This window comes from Macrotis lagotis, chromosome X (genome assembly GCF_037893015.1).
Source record: "Macrotis lagotis isolate mMagLag1 chromosome X, bilby.v1.9.chrom.fasta, whole genome shotgun sequence".
Taxonomy (NCBI): Eukaryota; Metazoa; Chordata; class Mammalia; order Peramelemorphia; family Peramelidae; genus Macrotis; species Macrotis lagotis.
The window spans coordinates 408,054,836-408,072,891 of record NC_133666.1 but is presented as its reverse complement, the minus strand read 5'-3'; the positions used below and the strand labels follow the sequence as shown (position 1 = coordinate 408,072,891).

The 18,056-nt window shown below is 35.9% G+C and overlaps 1 protein-coding gene across 3 annotated transcripts in view; it reads left to right on the top strand.

Annotated features, from left to right (window-relative positions):
• The window catches only part of SULF1 (sulfatase 1), a 207,148-nt gene that overhangs the window by 41,014 nt on the left and 148,078 nt on the right, over window positions 1-18,056 (top strand). For all 3 annotated transcript variants that reach the window (XM_074202298.1, XM_074202300.1, XM_074202299.1), the window contains exon 2: window positions 4,556-4,646. The gene's annotated coding sequence lies outside the window, so the exon portion shown is untranslated. The remainder of the gene's footprint in view (window positions 1-4,555; window positions 4,647-18,056) is intronic.

Here is an 18,056-nt window from a genome sequence, read left to right as displayed (position 1 = left end):
AGGCTATAAATATTACCACTGCACTCTTAGGTATTATCTCTGATGAATTATTGAACATCTCCATTGCTATTCTTTCTTTGTTGTAGCTAGTAATCTCTATAACATCTGGCATGTTGTGTGTATGTTGGAAGTTTTCTCTATAATAATCATCATCATCACCATCTTACATTAGTTCTTGGATAAGTGCTAAATAAGTGTTAGTAACTTTAAAATCATTATTATTATTATTATATTATTGTACATTTTAAATCATCATATATATGTGGCCTCATTTGATCCTTATGACAACTGTGTGAAAGGGGTGCTATAAATATTGTCTTTTACAGATAGAAAATTGAGGCTTAGAATGTAAGTGATTTGCCCATGATTCACAGGTAGAAATTGTTTGATGTTTGTTGTTCATTCTCGAAAAAGACTATGACATCAGGGACATCATGACAAGTACCTGAATTGAATTTGAGTGAAGCTGTGCTGTGCTAAGTCACCAGCCTTACTTTCTGCTCCAGGGTCATCTAGGTCCAGTGGTCAGATATAAATCAGGAAGACTACAGATGGTCACTTAGAAATGAGGCAACCATATTAGTAGCACCACTTAGTAGCTAGTAGCATTCAAACCCATTCTGACTCAAAGTCTGGTCCTATCCAATATTGCGTACCTCCCTCATTGTCTCCTTAAAGTAATTTTGCTACAATCTATGGAAAGCATGGATAGAATAAAATTTAAAAAATTGTCAATGACAGTTTACTTCAAATTATTAACCTAATGTTTATTTCTTTTACCATACTTTTAATAGATTCATATATTTAACTTTAAGGCTAATTAGAAATACTCAAATAAAAACTGGAAAATGGGACTAAATATTGAGAGAAATAGTATTTTCTGGGCAGTTAAGGTGGCACAGTGGATAGAGTACTGGCCCCTGGAATCAGGAGGACCTGAGTTCAAATCTGGATTCAGATACTTAATAATCCCTAGCTCGGTGACCTTGGGCAAGTCACTTAATCCCATTGCCTTGCAAAAACAAAACAAAAAAAAATAATATTTTCTTCCTCTGTGGTGTCTGTCAGGACCTAAAGTCTATTCAAGAGAAAGTTCTATCGATTCTAGATGAAACTGAATCCTTATATACATTTTTAAAGTTAACATAACCCCCCAGCCAGACTCAGAAACCAGTTTTAAGGAATATAGAAATGACTCACAACAAAGCTACACTTTCCAGTGATACTGCATTAATCCACCAATAAGTCCTAAGAAAGTACATGCTATGTAGTGGGAGCAACTCTAGATACTGAGCAGGGGCAGGGGAATGTAAATAACACAAGAATTAAACATTCCAAAACAAAGCTCACAAACTTTCCAGGAAAGAATGGCCAAGGCTGCTGAACTAGGGGAAATTTTTCAAGGCAGCACAAATTTGAAAGTTCTAATTGGTTTATTTGAACCTTAAAGTGTTATGTGCTTTCAAGTGAGGAGATAAATAAAGTCTGGAGTTCTTAGGGAAGACTTCCTGAAAAAGATGTGATTTTATCTGATCTTTGAAGGAAGAGAAGGATTTAAGTAAGGCAGCAACAAGATCAAAAGTTCTGAAAGTCAGGGGAAAACCATGTTTTAAGAAAAGCACAGAAGCCAGAACAAGTTATGGATGTTAACAAGATAATGAGATCAGTCTATAGAAGAGAGGTTGGTGTTGGAGAATCATTGGCAATATATTTGGAGATAAGAAAGTCAGACAAAAAAGACTAATCTCAATATAAGAAGAAAATGAAAGTCATTGAAGGTTTTAGAGGCCAATCATCACATGATGAAAGTAAAGATTAGCCTGGCAGAAGCATAGAAGTTGGCATGAGGAGACAGATGTGATTCGTAAGAGGTCAGTTAGGGAATAGCTATAGTAGTAGTTATAGTAGTAATAGTGGTAAGGGGAGTGGTATTAGTAGTATAGTAGTAGTAGCAGTAGCAATAGTAGTATAGTAGTAGCAGTAGTAGTAGTAGTAGTAGTAAAAGTAGAAGAGTAGTAGTAGTAGCAGTAGCAATAGCATTAATAGTATAGTAGTGGGGGCAGCTAGGTGGTGCAGTGGATAAAGCACCGGCCCTGGAGTCAGGAGTACCTGGGTTCAAATCCAGCATCAGATACTTAATAATTACCTAGCTGTGTGGCCTTGGGCAAGCCACTTAACCCCATTTGCCTTGCAAAATCCTAAAAAAAATAGTATAGTAGTAGTAGCAGTAGTAGTAGTAGTAGTAGTAGTAGTAGTAGTCATCTAAATATAAAAACATCCAATGATTTCACTAGGATAGATATTCTCTATAACCCTTTACAATCGGGTATTTGAAAATTTGAAAATTATCATGGCCAAAACTTTTGCCAGACTGCTGCCAACCCAATAATGAGACTCTTCGAACTTTGCTAGCTTGGCCCTCAGACAACACACACAGAATCAGGCACTAGGCTACATTTGAAGCCTTCCAACTAGGTAGGACCTGCCAGCTTTTATGTTCCTTCAGAGAATAGCCTTCAACATCCCTGGACCACCTCCACACTGGGATGAGGAACCAGAATGGGAGAAGGAAACAGAGTTATATTGAGGTAGCACTTCATAAAGCACTTTTCACATATTCTCTCATTTGATTAAAGAGCAGCATGGTGAATAGAAATGTCACTGGATTTGGAGTCAGGTGGCCTGGGTTTAAAAGTCAGTTTAAAAGTTAGTACAAATGTGATCCTGAACAAGTCAATTTTTGGAGGTCGAGCTCAGTTTACTCAGTAAGTTGAAAGGGTTTGGTTAGATTATCTCTAGGGTCTCTTGTATCTCCAAATCTGATTTCTGTAATCACCATAACAATTTGTTGAGGTAGATAGTACAAATATCCTATTGCTCATTGCTATTGGAGATCAAGGAACAATTTTATTCATGTCTTTTGTATCCCTAACCCTTAACACAGTGTTTGGCACAAAAATTGGAGCTTATAGAATTTTAGTGACTTTTTTTTTTAGACCCTTTGATTCTGAATCCAGATTCTTTTCACTTTTATACAAGGCATCATTAATTCCGATCTGAGGAGATGTTCTTGACCAAAGTGAGTTCCATGGATCTGCCTTGTTTTAACTAGCATCACCACAATCATCTCAGAGTCAATTTGGAGGTAACTAGTAGCAGGAAGAGGTAGAGTGCAGACTTGGAGACAGGAAGGCTTTAGTGCAGCACCTGCTTCAGATACAACTTGATGACCCTTGGGAATTCATTTAGTCTTCCACATCTTCAGTAACTTTATCTATAAAAGGAGAGTGTTGGACTCAGTGATCTCCCTGGTACCTTTCCAGATCCAAATCTACTTTCCAAGGTCCCTTAGTTAACTAGTGTGAACTTAGACTTTGTGTTGCTAGTTTTCTCTTTGTATCTTTGATGATTATGAAAAAAATTATAATTGCCACTGCGGGGTTTAAAATGTTCTAGATGGGGGCGGCTAGGTGGAGCAGTGGAGAGAGCACTGGCCTTGGAGTCAGGAGTACCTGGGTTCAAATATGACCTCAGACACTTAATGATTACCTAGCCATGTGGCCTTGGGAAAGCCACTTAACTCCATTGCCTTGAAAAAATCTAAAAAAAAAAATGTTCTAGATGAGGTTTTAATTTTATTTTTAATTGAGGATTCTAAAATGACAATTCCTAATACTTCCCTAAACACTGGAACCCTCCCTTGAAAACCAATAAAGCAAACATACAGTGCATTCTGCACATATAGGACCAATTTTTTACTGAGAGGACCCCATGTTTTACCCCCATTCTCTCAGAAAATGAAGTTTTAAATAAAGATTAGTATTTAGATGGGAAGAGAGAAATAAAATTAACTTCTTAAAGAACTTCAAAATAATGGATTGTACCTGCAAGATCTTGATTTAACAAGATATGTGTGTGCAAGATAACTCTCTTGCTATGCTATAATTTTCAAAGCAGCAAGATTACTTACTCCATACTTAATGGATTGAAAGCAGTTTTTGTCTTTCTTCAAAATATCCAGATAGTTCAACAGCTGTTCATTTTTAAAGACTATTACCTATTTTCTTCTCTTTTATTTAACAAGAATTGTAGTGCTTTAAAAATTCTCCTGTAAAATTTTTAAATGGCATAGATTAGAAATATTTCTAAAGTCCCTCAAAATATTCCTTGATCAATGCTAGTTCAGTTCTTGAAAATAAACTGAGATTAATCTTGTTGATGAGATTTTTTAATTCCTTTTATTCCTACCTAGATTACTTAGGTTGTCTTTTGTGTTAGTAATATCTCTTTTTTGCTTGACTCTTTTTAAAAAGAGGTTAGAGGAGGGATGCTTTCAGGTGAAGGTCAAAACTGAAAATAAGAGGATTGACTCACCCACAATACTTCAAAGACTTTTTAAAGTGGACATAAAAAAAATCTTCAGTGCAGATCAAATTGAGGGTGTAGAGTTCTTAATGATGTTTCTCTTTGAAGTTACAAAAGGGCAAAACCCATAAGATGGGAAAATCAAATGACAGAGAGCAACTAATGACATTTCTTCTTTTCTCCTTTGTAGGTACTGTAGGCCACCTACCTTCTGGACAGCTGAATTTGGGCAATGACGTACAAGTTCATCAAGACAAAATAGTTGCAGAAAATCTTCAAAGGTACACAAATCAAATATTTATCTGTCGATTAATTAAAACCCTAAGCCACCTGGACATGCTGTGTACCCTGGGTTTTAGCTGAAGCTAAGTGTTAAGCAAGCAGGATTGAAAGGGGATAAGGTATGCTTCATAATTTCTGGGTATCTAGGTAGGAGGTAAGGAGGATATGAGTCTGAGGGAAAATGAGGTTAAATGGTTTCCTTCCTTGTTTATTAATCTACTAAATGGTTAAGAAAGACAAACAGTTACACTTGCCATTATATGGATCTTTTCATGATGTTGAGACATTTATGTTTTGGATAGACAGACAGACAGATAGAAAAATAGATAGACAGACATATATAGATAGTTCATAGAAGTCTATAAATACTTAAAATAAGCAAATGTTCTATAATATACCATGCTTGGAGTAGCCAAAGGTACACAAGTAAAAAATTAAATTCATCCAGTTATGAAATGAGCATAGCAATTACCATGGAGAACCAAAATTCACAGATAATCCTTAGATCCTCACTCAGTCATTTCAACTTTCTTGTACCTAAATATTAGTAAATAACCAAATTCATGGAAATTTGTATGTCCTTTCTTTTTCTTTTTTCTCCCCTTTGGTGAAATGCTGATGATCAAAGAAATGTTGAAAAGTTAGGCAAGAAAAGAAGGAAAGACTTAGCAAATAATCATTTGAATGGGCTCTGCTCAGAAACAAGGGCAGCTGCATTTTTCCATGTTCAGCAGGGTTTACCTTTAAGTCATGTTGAGTTTTATGTAGTTGTGAAAATGATAAACATTTTGGCACAACATTTGGTATATGGGGTCTCTGCATCATCCTCATCCTCATAATTGTGTAACCCTAAACAAGTCTGTCTATTTCATTTATCTATAAAATGAGGATACTAGTAGTGTCTCCCTCCCAGGTGAGATAAAATGTGAGGATAAATTGAAATATATGTAGTGTTTTGAAACCTCCAAGAACCATATAATTATTACCTATGATGATGACAAAGGGCTACATGAATTGTTCTAATAAATGTATGTGTTTGTTATGTATAAAATCTGTTGCTCATTCTTGTGGTGTTGGATCTTTCCCAACAGTTCAGTTGAACCTCAAATGACAGACTTAGAATCCATTCCTCATTCCATTCTAAATACTAGTGGAGTAGAGGAAGTCCTGACTTGGAATCAGGAAGACATAGGTCCAAATTCTACCTCTGACATTTCTTAACGGTGTGATCATGGGCAACTCATATAAACCTAGGGTTTTTCCATCTCTAAAACCAGGAGCTTGGACTAGATAACTGCTAAAGTCCCTTCCAGCTCTCAGTCTATGATTCTATAACCATCCTGCATAGTTTTTCCTATCTTCTCAGACTCATTGAGTAATAATACCAGTTGGACGACTGAACCTTTTTCATGTATGTGAAATCATTTGTCAAAAATGTGAAAATAATAACAGGTTTCCTATGAAAAAGAACTATAGATTTCAATGATTCAGACTGTTAAAGATGACTAATAGAATAGAATGGGAAAAGACTTATTGAAGGTCATCGTATCTATTCCATGGGAAAATTGCATTGTTTAGCACATGCTTCAATTTTTAATGCAGTATTAGAGTCTTTAAAGATCAGTACTATTGATAATAGTATTGATTTTTTTACCTTAAAAAGTTATCCTATATTAAATGTTCCTCTCTCCCTTTTTGATAATTTTATATTACATAGAACAACTTCTCTCCTCTGAACTCTATTCTTTATATGTCTCTTGAAAGAGAGAGAAAATAATTTTTATTCCAATTTAATAACTAAACTGAATATCACATAAATAGAACATAATTGTTTAAATCTCTAAGCCATTTATGTGAACTGGTACCATTATGCTTTACCATACTTTGGTCCAAGAAATTTATGGCAAGTTTTAGGGAACCCTGCTCTTCTTCCTCTCACCCTATCACAGGGAACCCAGTTAGTTTCAGATATCATTTTCTTCCAAAATTTCTAGCCTCAGACATCTGGGACTTGACAATCCTTTAGGTTTGATAGATACAAAAATGCATTCTTTTTGAGTACCCTAGGTGAGATAATGATAAATAACAAAAAGTTTTAAGCCTCTCTGAGTTTAACAATTTCCTTACTGCTTTATTTATTTCTGACTACTTCTCTGCTAATGCCTCTTCTATATTATAGAGTTCTGTCATTGAATCTCTAACCATTTTTAAGAATCACTTACCTGATGTCAATAATACTTGGTATAATCCCCAAAAATACATAAGGGGGGTTTTTTAGACAAGAAACAGACAGGAGTAGTTACCTACATGAAGATACTATAACTTACCTAAGCATCTTCTGTCAATGAAATTGCCTAAATGTTCTTAATTTTTCTTGTTCTGAAAAATATTTGTACTCATATGTGAAAATAAACAAAAATTGATCGTCAAAATTTGAGGAGATTTTAAAGTTTCTTTTCAAGAATTTGATTCTATTAATCATAGTATGGTATGAAGCATATGATATTTGTGACACCTCTTTTCAGCTTTAGATAGATCTGACAAATTTAGTATCTCCTATTATACCAACTAAATTCTAATGTTTCATGCCCAGATGTAGTATTGTACACCAAAACTGGACAACTTATATTGTTTATGAGTTCATCATAATAAGAAAGTCAGCCTTCCTTAATACTCTCTAATTCAGCCTTCCTGACATTTTATTTAGTTTTATAATATTCATCAATTTGCTGGTTAAAATTACAGTGACTAGCCTACAGCATGCAAAGTAATGAACTAGGCCCTTCCAAGGGATTTATCCCAGATATGGGGCTATTAAGATTATCCTTATCTTTGTATCCTAGGTTTGGCATTCTGATTGTATCATTATATCTGGGGTGACATTCTGATCTTCAGTACTTTTTTCATTCATTAGGCAATGGGGTTCAATTCATGCTTTGGAGAATCCATATTTTTCTCTTGAGGATTATAACACAGTTTCTCAAGACCCATACTCTCTATGCTATGCTTTAATGGGAAGGATAACAAGGGTTTAGTTGGATATGGAAGGGAAACCAGCAACAAGAAGATGGGTTTTCTATAGAAAATCCTTTGTTCTTGACCTCTAGAAGACTGATCATCATAATGGCACTTTTAGACAGGAAGTGAAGTGGAAAATTGCTGTTCCCTTGGGGAAAACAGTTAAATTATAATTATATACATGCCCCTCTATGTATGTGTTTGTGTCCAGTAGGGTTGGGAGTGGTAGCTCTCATAAAACATACAGCTAGAAAAGATGATAGGGTGATGTCATCCTTTTCTGGAGACAACAACATAAATAAAAATCAAATCACAATGATATATTTGTTCTCTGTCACCTGTCCCAAGTAGTTGTGAACAGTATGGCTCTCTGTATAGGCTCTCAGCAAGGCTCAAAGGAGGCCAAGCTGGTATTACTAAGAAATTCCCCAGGACCTCCTGAAAATCAGGTAAGAATGGGGGTGGTTAGGTGGCACAGTGGATAGAGCACTGACCCTGGAGTCAGGAGTACCTGAGTTCAAATCCTGCCTTAGACACTTAATAATTACCTAGCTGTGTGGTCCTGGGCAAGCCATTAAACCCCATTTGCCTTGCAAAAACCTAAAAAAAAATCAGGTAAAAAGCAACAAAATCACTGTACCCATAACCTTGGCCTGTCAGTGAGGTGGCTCATGGACTGTTTAAGATCATTATGTCCCATTTGAGAGCCCCAAAGGTTACTTCTGCAATTCAAACTGCAGAGGGAATTTGGGAACAGAGAATTAAATTGCTTCACTTGTTATTAGGGTAGGATTTCAAGGTTAGTATGGTTTAGCTAGGGTAAGTGTAAGGTGGCCTGTTGAAATCAAAACTTTGAGTCTTTCAGTTGAAAGTTGATATTTCATAAAGAGAAAATATATTGGGCCAGAGGAGCATAGATTTTGTTCTAATGGAATTTAACTAGTGTATATATTTGACATGATATATATCAGGATGACTCCAAAACTGGAAATACTCACACTTGCTGGACAATTAGCCTTCATACAGATACATTGTGGAAAATACTTCATCTCTTACCTTGCTATTTATTTCAAATTATAACTATACAAAGTACTTTTTTAATGACAATTTCCCTTCCTTACCAGAGTTTGCTTTATCCATGTTTAAAAAATGGGAAGTAATTATAATATTGGATCAAAACCTCTCTATATCCCCCACAATCAAAACTATTAAATGATTTTTTTTCTGATATGTCTTGTCTTGTCTTGTCTTCAGGACCTTCTAGTTAGATTTTCTCTTGCACTCATTCAGAAATAGCAATCCCTTTACCTTCAGCCCAAACTTATAGGATTAAGTGGAACCAAAATCCAGATTCAGATACACTTGTTCTCTGGTAGAAGAAGATCCTCACCAGGATCTCCCAATACTAATAAAATCACAAATTAATTCAAAAAAGAATTTAGAAATGCATTTTCTGCAAAAAGAAGGTGATTTCATTCTATAAAGCACTCATATATCCCATATATTAATAATAAGGTCCCCTTCAAATCAATCTATAAACTATGTTTTGCTTCTGTGTTTTTTAACAAAAAATCATGTATATCAGAAAGTTTACTTCTGTCATTTCACAGAGAGATAATCTAAGGCTTAGACAAGTTAAGTGATTTGGTCAAATAGCTCTTAAGGGTCAGAACCCAGACTTTACTTCCATTTTTCCTGACCCCAATTCAGTACCTTTTTAAAAACTCCATATGTCATATGTATGTTGTTGTTTAGGTCAAGAAACAGAATTAAAGGATAATTGTGTCTTGCTGGATATAGATTCCCATTTATACATTTAATCTATATAACTAAACTGAAATTCCTCTTCTACAGGAAGACTTTCCCAACTTCTTTTAATTCTAGTGTCTTTCCTCTGTTAATTACTTAATATTTATTCCCTAGATACCTTATTTTTACTAAGTTGGCTTGGTTTTTAAAATCTCCTTTCATTAGATTGTGAGTTTCTTAAGGGTAATGACTGTCTTTTCTCCCTTTTTTATTCCCCACCCCGGGCCACTTAGCACAATACTTAAAATATATAGTAGGTACTTAATAAATGCTTCTGAAATGACTGATTGTATTAGTTATCCATGTGTGGCTCCTTCCAAATAAACACTGGTGGTGGGAGAGAAGGAAGGAAATCTCTGAAACTCCCCCCGCAAACCACTCTAAATGCTGATAAATTATATCTTTAAGCAAATTCTGGAGTAGTTGAACTCACAGAAAGTTGAGTGAAACAATATTTTTTTAGTTGTTTTTTTGGCAAGGCAATGGGGTTAAATGACTTGCCCAAGGTCACACAGCTAGGTAATTTTTAAGTGTCTGAGGCTGGATTTGAAATCAGGTCCTCCTGACTCCAGGGCCAGTGCTCTATCCATTCCACCACCTAGCTGCCCCGAGCAAAACAATTTTCCAGTCCAAGACAACTTAGAAAATCTGCAGGAAATTTTTCTTCTACCAGGGTTGGAAAGGGCCACAGCAGAGCCCAGGGCAAACCAGCCACTATAGGAAAACAACTCCAGCCTTGCAAGAACAGCTGATGAGGCACTTAGAGGTACCTGGGCATGCCTGGATCCATGGCAGCAGGGTAGTTTCCAGACCTCTCAGTCCAGGAATTTCAGCAGGAAAACTCTGCCACACCAGAGTAAGCATGGGGTCCCAGACCATCACAGCCTCAGTGCAATTGGGACCTGGAAACCAGAAGCAGGCCTGCAAAACCAACCGGCAGCTGTTTATAAAGCACCAGCCCACAGATCATAAGGGGGTCAGGGGAGATTGCAGAGGTATCTATACTATCCCTGGGACAGTATTCTGTTGCTTTGCCCACACTCAGATCCAGGTTGCAGTCTGGGGCCCCATACTGCCATAGCAGAGCAAGGAACCTCCTCACAGCTCCAGAGCAGAGGAGAGTCCTTGTGGTCATCCACAGACCAGAGCACAGGCCAGAAGAGTAGTCAGAGTCTGTCATAAGAACTTTTTTAAAAAGTCATTCCTTTTTCTATTTTATTTTATTATTTATTTAAAGTAATGGGGTTAAGAGTGATTTGCCCAAGGTCACATAGCTAGACAATTATTATTAAGTGTCTGAAGCAAGATTTGAACTCAAGTTCTCCTTACCCCAGGGCCAGTGCTCTATCACTGCACTACCTAGCTGCTCCACCTCTCATAAGAACTTGGAGGAATTGAGGTCCCTGGAGGGGAGGTATCCCCTGAAAATAGTAGCAAAAACTCTCAAAAGCTTGGGAAAGGGCACCCTCTAACCTGGAAGAAGAGCCCCACCTTATCAGAAAGTTAAAATCAAGTCATAGACTGGGAAATGTGCAAATAGCAGAAGAAAAAGAATCTGACCATAGACAATTACTTTGTTCCCATGGAGGATAAAAAATACCCACTCAGAAAATGATAAAGTCAAAACTTCTGTATCCAAAACCTCCAAGAAAAAATGTGAATTGGTCTCAGGCTATGGAAGAGCTCAAAAAAGATTTTGAAAATCAAATAATGGAAGTAGAGGAAAAACTGGGAAGAGAAATGAGAGCTATGTGGGAAAATCATGAAAACCAAGTCAGTAACTTGGTGAAAGAGATACCAAAAATACTAAAGAAAAATAACAACTTATAAATCAGTTTAGGTCAAATAAAAAAAACAGTCTAAAAGGTCAATATGGAGAAGAATGCCTTAAAAAGCAGAATTGACCAGGAGAAAATGAATACAAAAACTCTCTGAAGAAAATAATTCTTTCAAATGTAGAATGGAACTAAGGAAAGCTGATGACTTTGTGATAAATTAAGAAATAATATTTAAAAACCAAAAGAATGAAAAACTAGAAGAAAATGTGAAATAACTCATTGAAAAAACAATTGACCTAGAAAACAGATCCAGGAGAGAATTTAAAAATTATTGAGCTACCTGACAGTCATGACCAGGAAAAGAGCCTAGACTTCATTTTTTCAAGAAATAATCCAGCAAAATTGCCTTGATATCCTAGAAGCAGAGGGTAAAATAGAAATTGAGGGAATTCACCAATCACCTCCTGAAATAGATCCCAAAATATAAACTCCCAGGAATATTATAACCAAATTCCAGAACTCCCAAGTCAAGGAGAAAATATTTCAAGCAGCTAGAAAGAAACAATTCAAATATCATGAAGCTACAGTCAGGATAACACAAGATTTATCAGGTTGTACATTAAGTGCTCATAGGGCTTGGAACATGATATTCCAGAAACAAAAGAACTTGAATTACAATTGAGAATAACTACCCAGCAAAACTAAACATCCTCTTTCAGGGAAAAATATTAACATTCAATGAAAAAGGGGACTTTCTAACTTTCTGGTTGAAATGACTAGAGCTGGCACAGCTTGGTGGCACAGAGCATCTGCCCTGGAGTTGAGAGGACATGAGTTCAAATCCAGCCTCAAATACTTAATAATTGCCTAGCTGTGTGATCTTTGGCAAATCACTTAACCCCATTGCCTTAAATAAATAAGATTTTTAAAAAATGACCAGAGCTGAACAGAAGGTTTGATCTTCAAGTACAGGACTCAGGTGAAGCATAGAGGGGGTGGATGGAAAGGGCAAATTATAAGGAATTTAATGATATTGAATTGCTTGTATTCCTCCATAGGAAGATGATACTGATAACTCTAATGAGCCTTTTCATATATCAGGGCAGTTAGAAGGAGTATATATAGACAAGGCATAGAAGGGAGCTAATTATGATGGTTCAATATATTATTTTTTTACTTTTATTTTTATTTAAGGCAATGGGGTTTAGGGACTTGCCCAAGGTCACAGGAAATTATTTTAGTGTCTGAGATAGGATTTGAACTCAGGTACTCCTGACTGTGCTATTTAGTTGCATATTGTTCAATATATTCTAAAGATGGAGTTAATGGGTGAGAAAGGAATGAACTGGGAGAAAGAGAAAGGAGAGGTATAATGGGGGGAATGAGTGAACCTTCATTCTCATCAGAAGTGGCTCAGAGAGGAAATAGCATATACACTCAACAGTGTAGAGAAATCTATATTACCCTAGAGGGAAAAAGGAGATGAAAGGTATGGAAGAAAGATGACAGGGGGAAGAGAGGGATGATGTAGATGATAGAAGAAAGGAAAGATCATGGGAGAGTGTATTCAGGTACAACACACTTTTGAGAAGGGAGAGGGTGAAAAGAGAGAGAGAAAATAGAAGAAATCCGGGGGTGGGGGATGAATAAGATGGAGGAAAATACAGCTTGTAATAACATCTGTGGGGAAAAATTTTGAAGCAAGTTCTCTGATGGACTTATGATGAAGAATGTGATCCATCCCAAAGACAGAACTGATGACATCTGAATAGACTGAAGCACCCTTTTTTCCCCCCCTCACTTTATTTATCTTTGTGGGGGAGGGGTATGTTTACTTTTACAACGAGACTGTTGTAGTGATGTGAAAAAATAAATTAATAAACCAAATAAATACTAGAATGAAAAGACCTAATTCATGTCTACAGTATTCTCTAAACGTCACAGGGAGCAGAAATTTGTAGCTAGAAGAGATCTTAGAGGAGATATAATCTAACATTCTTATTTGTGAACAAAGAAACTAAGATCCATAGCTTAAGTGATTCATTTATTGTGTAACTTTAAACAAGTCTTTCTAGACTTCATTTTCCCATCTCTATAATAGTACCTGACCTACCTTTCGTACAGTGATACTTGAAAAATAAAATGAGATAAGAAATTGGGGAAAAAATTGGAAGATGTGAGAGGTGAAAGAATTTTCACATAAGAGGTTGTGATATCCTGTTGACAAAAAAGGAAGATTAGGACATTGGATGATTATGAAGATCATGCTGTTTTTCTAATACACTCATTTTTTCTCCTCCCCTCCCCCTTCACTAGTTTCCTGCCTGCTGCCCGTAAACTGATCTAAATGTGTCTTTTTGGGTTTTGGCAAAAACTCAAAAATGTCTTGCAAGGAAAGAACTCTATAGAATCAATAGGATTACAACTTTGTATTCAGACCATTAAAAAAGTGTCCTGATAATGAAATACCTTTCCCAGCTTAAGGATTGAAAGAGGGATTGGGGAAGGGAGGGAGCAAGGAAGCAGCATGCTCTCTACACATGAGTGGTTGTTGGACCTCAGTTAGGTCCAGAATGCAATTAATCTCTGGCATTAGAAAGTAGATGTCTAACTTTAACTCACCAGGCTGCAATGCTACTGCATTTCATGCTTTGTTTGCTGGCTCCTTCTCTGAGGGAGGTAGATTTGGGAAAAAGCCCTCCTTTGGAGCCCCCTTCCTGAGTCCTGAGGAAAGGAATCCTTGTCCTCTTCTCAATGCCTGTACATGGCAAGAACTCCTTCCCTAGAGGGAAACACTGACTTTTCTTTCTTTTTCTACCCTGAATATTGTCTTCTAGAGGTTTTTTCAATTGAATGTCAAGTAAACTACCTAGTAATTAGCATGAAAGTGCTTCTGAGAGAAATGAGGGTGACCCTACTTATAGCTTTTCATTTATAAGCATATCTTGGATTTTACACTACACCAGCTCCTATTTATCTGCAGAATATTGTATCAATTGTAAATACATACAATTTAATAAACAACTAAATGTTGACTCTGCATGGCTAATTATTAATAAAAAATATTAAAGCATTCTAATAAGATTGCTTTCTCCCTTTCTGATCTATAATGTATGTGTAAGCTTACCAATGCATAGAAATTAGTAAATATTTAGTAAACACTCTGTCTCCATCTAACTTTATACCAGTTGGATTGAATAGAAAAGCAAAAGTCATTGGGGCTGCTTATTATTAATAATTTTTACCACTCCAACTTCCAAAAATGCTTTGATACACCTCACAGTGTTAACATGCATCCAAAACAGGACAATTAAATATATAACTAGATCAACAAATAGTGAAAGAAATAAAACAGGCAGGCAGGCAGAAGGAAGGAAGGTTCTTCAAGGTTCTATGTAAGTGCTAGCCATTATTATTATATTTTGTTTATTATATAAACTCTAACTCTCCCAGGCAGCCCTATCATTCAATTGACAGTGACCAGCATGGAATTGCTAAAGGGTTGCTAGCTCCTTGGTTTAAAAGGTTTAGTTATGTATCTGTCCTGAAAAAGTCATACTTTGAGTCAAACCAGGTTCTTTTACATCACTTATTGTTTTCATCATCTGTCTGTGTTTATCCCCATATATCTGACTCAAAGGTATGAATTCTTTTCTAATAAAATCCCAAATGGAGTCACAGAGAGTCAGACACAACTTAAAAACAACTTAACAACAATAATAGATTCTTAAGAAGACTTTGGCCTGGGCAATGGCTAGGGTATAAAGTGCACCACGTATCCCTGTTATGGATAATACTGATTTATTACTTACTATAGTAGTTTGTGACTTGTGATAAAGTAGAACATCAGATGGAAAGCACATTGAACAGAAAAAAAAGTTAAAAAAATGTTATCCAGACCACATGAATGTGCTTTTCAGTCAATCTTGCTGAGGAATCATAATTGAGGAGTCAAATCCCAATGTCACTAATTTAGGCACTACCTAAATTAGAGTGGAATAATTTGAACAAAATCTTTGAAATCCAAAAGGCAAAGAGATAGGGTCAGATAAACCAATGGAATCTTTAATCACTGACCATGACTACAGACCAAAGGATTTCACGTGCAGAGGCAACAGGTTAAAGATTAAATCATTTCAACTATGTTTTACATATTCTGGCTGAAGGACTGATGTTTATCATTTAAAAGAGGAGCTGGAGGAATTCTGAAAAATACAAATGTTTTCATCCTGTTCCCTTCGATACAGGTGATTGCATTATGAGATGACTATCAGTTATTGTTATTGCATCTCTCAGCTATGTAAGGAATTAAAAATATGTCATCCCCATTTTGTTGATAGGAAAGCTGAGTATCATGGAGTTACATGACCACCCAAGGTTAGTAAATAACTAAGATGAGGCATAATGGATAGAGCACCCACCTTGGAGTCAGGAGGACAAGAATTCAAATCTGACCTCAGACACTTGACACTTACCAGTTGTGTGACCTTGAGCAAAACACTTAACACTGATTCCTTCACACCCAAGGCCATCTCTAGTTGTCCTCATATCTGGCCATTCTACCCAGATGGTTCTGAAGGAGAAAATAAGGTTGGTGACTTGGTATAGCACCCCATCATTAAAATAAAATTCATGTGCTAGTAATGGCATCACCTCCCTTGTGTACTGGTCTTCTCTAAGAAAGACAACAATCATCAGCTAAGATTAAACTCAAACACATCTTCTTTACTCTAAAGTCAGGATTTATGACTCTGAATGTAGTGCTCTCTGACACAAAGCTATTTTGCTTCTCTGTTTTATATATACTTATATGTGTATTATGTGTGTTGAGAAAGAGAGAGGAAGGAAGAAAAAAGAAAAGAACAAAGAAAGAAAGAGAGAAGGAAGATGGAAGAGAGAATGAAGAGAGAGAGGAAGGAAGAAAGAAAATAATATTTCATTGTTTTACAATTAGGGTAGAAATCTCAGAAATATATTACATATATGTATACACATGGATATATTTTGAATTTATTGATAATATTTAATATATATGTCTTCATTAGCAGCCTGATATAAGTCTATAAATGCTGCTTTTGTAAGAAAAATTTTTTAAAAGCAGAGGTGGGAGAATTTGGAATGTTATAAACAAGAAGGAAAGATCTGTGAGACTACTGAGTCCACTCAAGTTATGGATTAATGTTTGGGTAAGACTGTTTCTACGTTTAGCCAATTTAATGTACCCTTGAGTTATAACATACAATTTACCACAACAAAAAGTCACACATTTCTAAGAAATAGTTTCAGTGTCTAAGAGTAGACTAGCTCAGTTAAGCAATCGTTCAGTGAATTTATCATAATGAAGTTCCTATATGACAGTCTCTGTAAATATTTAACAAGGATGATTATTAAACCTTTAGACTAGAGTTTAGAGGGAAATCATCTTTTAACCTAGCCCCCCAAAGGAATTTGGGGGTCTAAAACATCAAGGCTTGTTGAGTTGGCTTTACTTATCTAACAAACTGTTTTCCTGTTGATCCAGAAGCAGCAATATGGAGAAGGATAATTACATTCAGAGCTCAAGGTCAAACTGTCAGAGAGGGGGTGGCCAATAAGGGAAGGGAGGGAGGCCTTTCATTTTCCAGCTAAGGATTTTCTTTTGGCTAGATGAATAACCATCTGTCAGGGAATTTGTAGAGGAGATTCCTACATGAAAGGAAGTTTGGCCTAGAATATGTCTAGGGCCTCTTCCAGCTCTTAAAATTCTAGTATTCATGTAACATTTGGATATGCACATTTCTGTCTATTAAGAAAAAATCTGTACCTCACTGGTAATGAGGTCCCCTGATTGCAGCAATATTCTTCTTTATCCTCCCATATCCCATTCTTTTGAACATTGGCAAATACTTCTTGGGGAACCTAGGTGTCATAGTAGATAGAGTACTGGGCTTAAAGTCAGGAAGACTGAGATCAAATCTGGCCTCAAATACTTATTAGTTGTGTAACCCTGGGCAAGTCACTTAACACTGTTTACCTCAATTGCTTCATCTATAAAATGAACTACATAAGGAAATAGCAAACTACTCCTGTATCATTGCCAGGAAAACCCAAAATGGAGTCACAGAGAGTCAGGCATGTTTAAATAATAACTCAATAACAAAAATACATCTTGTCCTATTGGAGGTAACAGAATTAACTATAAAAAAAAATATATATATATATATATATACACATATATATATATATATACACTCTATGCATAATCCTAATTTTATTTTATTTTTCTTGGCTACATTCTAGGTGTGTTTTTGTTTTTAAGATGGAGGATTAAGCTATGAATTAAATGTTAGCTCTACATATGCACCTTGGAATGATCTTAGGAAAGTCACTTTTCAAGATTATTGCTGAGAGTTACTTAGTGTATCAGTTAAAGAAATTGACTAGCCCGAAGGAATAGACTTTTTTCATCTCTCTAAATCTGTGATCCTCATTTTCCAGGATCTTATAGTATTTCCACAATTACTATTACCTGAAATAAATCAATAAGTATAAAGCCTATTTCCGCTAAAATTCTAAAATGGGATAATTAAATGTTTTTCAATTATTGAGTGAAATTACTCCAAGCATCCTCAAAAAGCATGATTTTGCTGGCTTCCAGGGTGAGATAGATACTGAGGGAGCAGTGATACTCAGGTTTTGGTCCCATAATTATTCAAATGGAGTTTTAATTATTAATGGACTGTTGTTTTTCCTACAGCACTTCTTCCTTTGGTTTGGATTGCATATATTAAGAAATTAAGATAAACTTTGCCAATACCTCAAGTT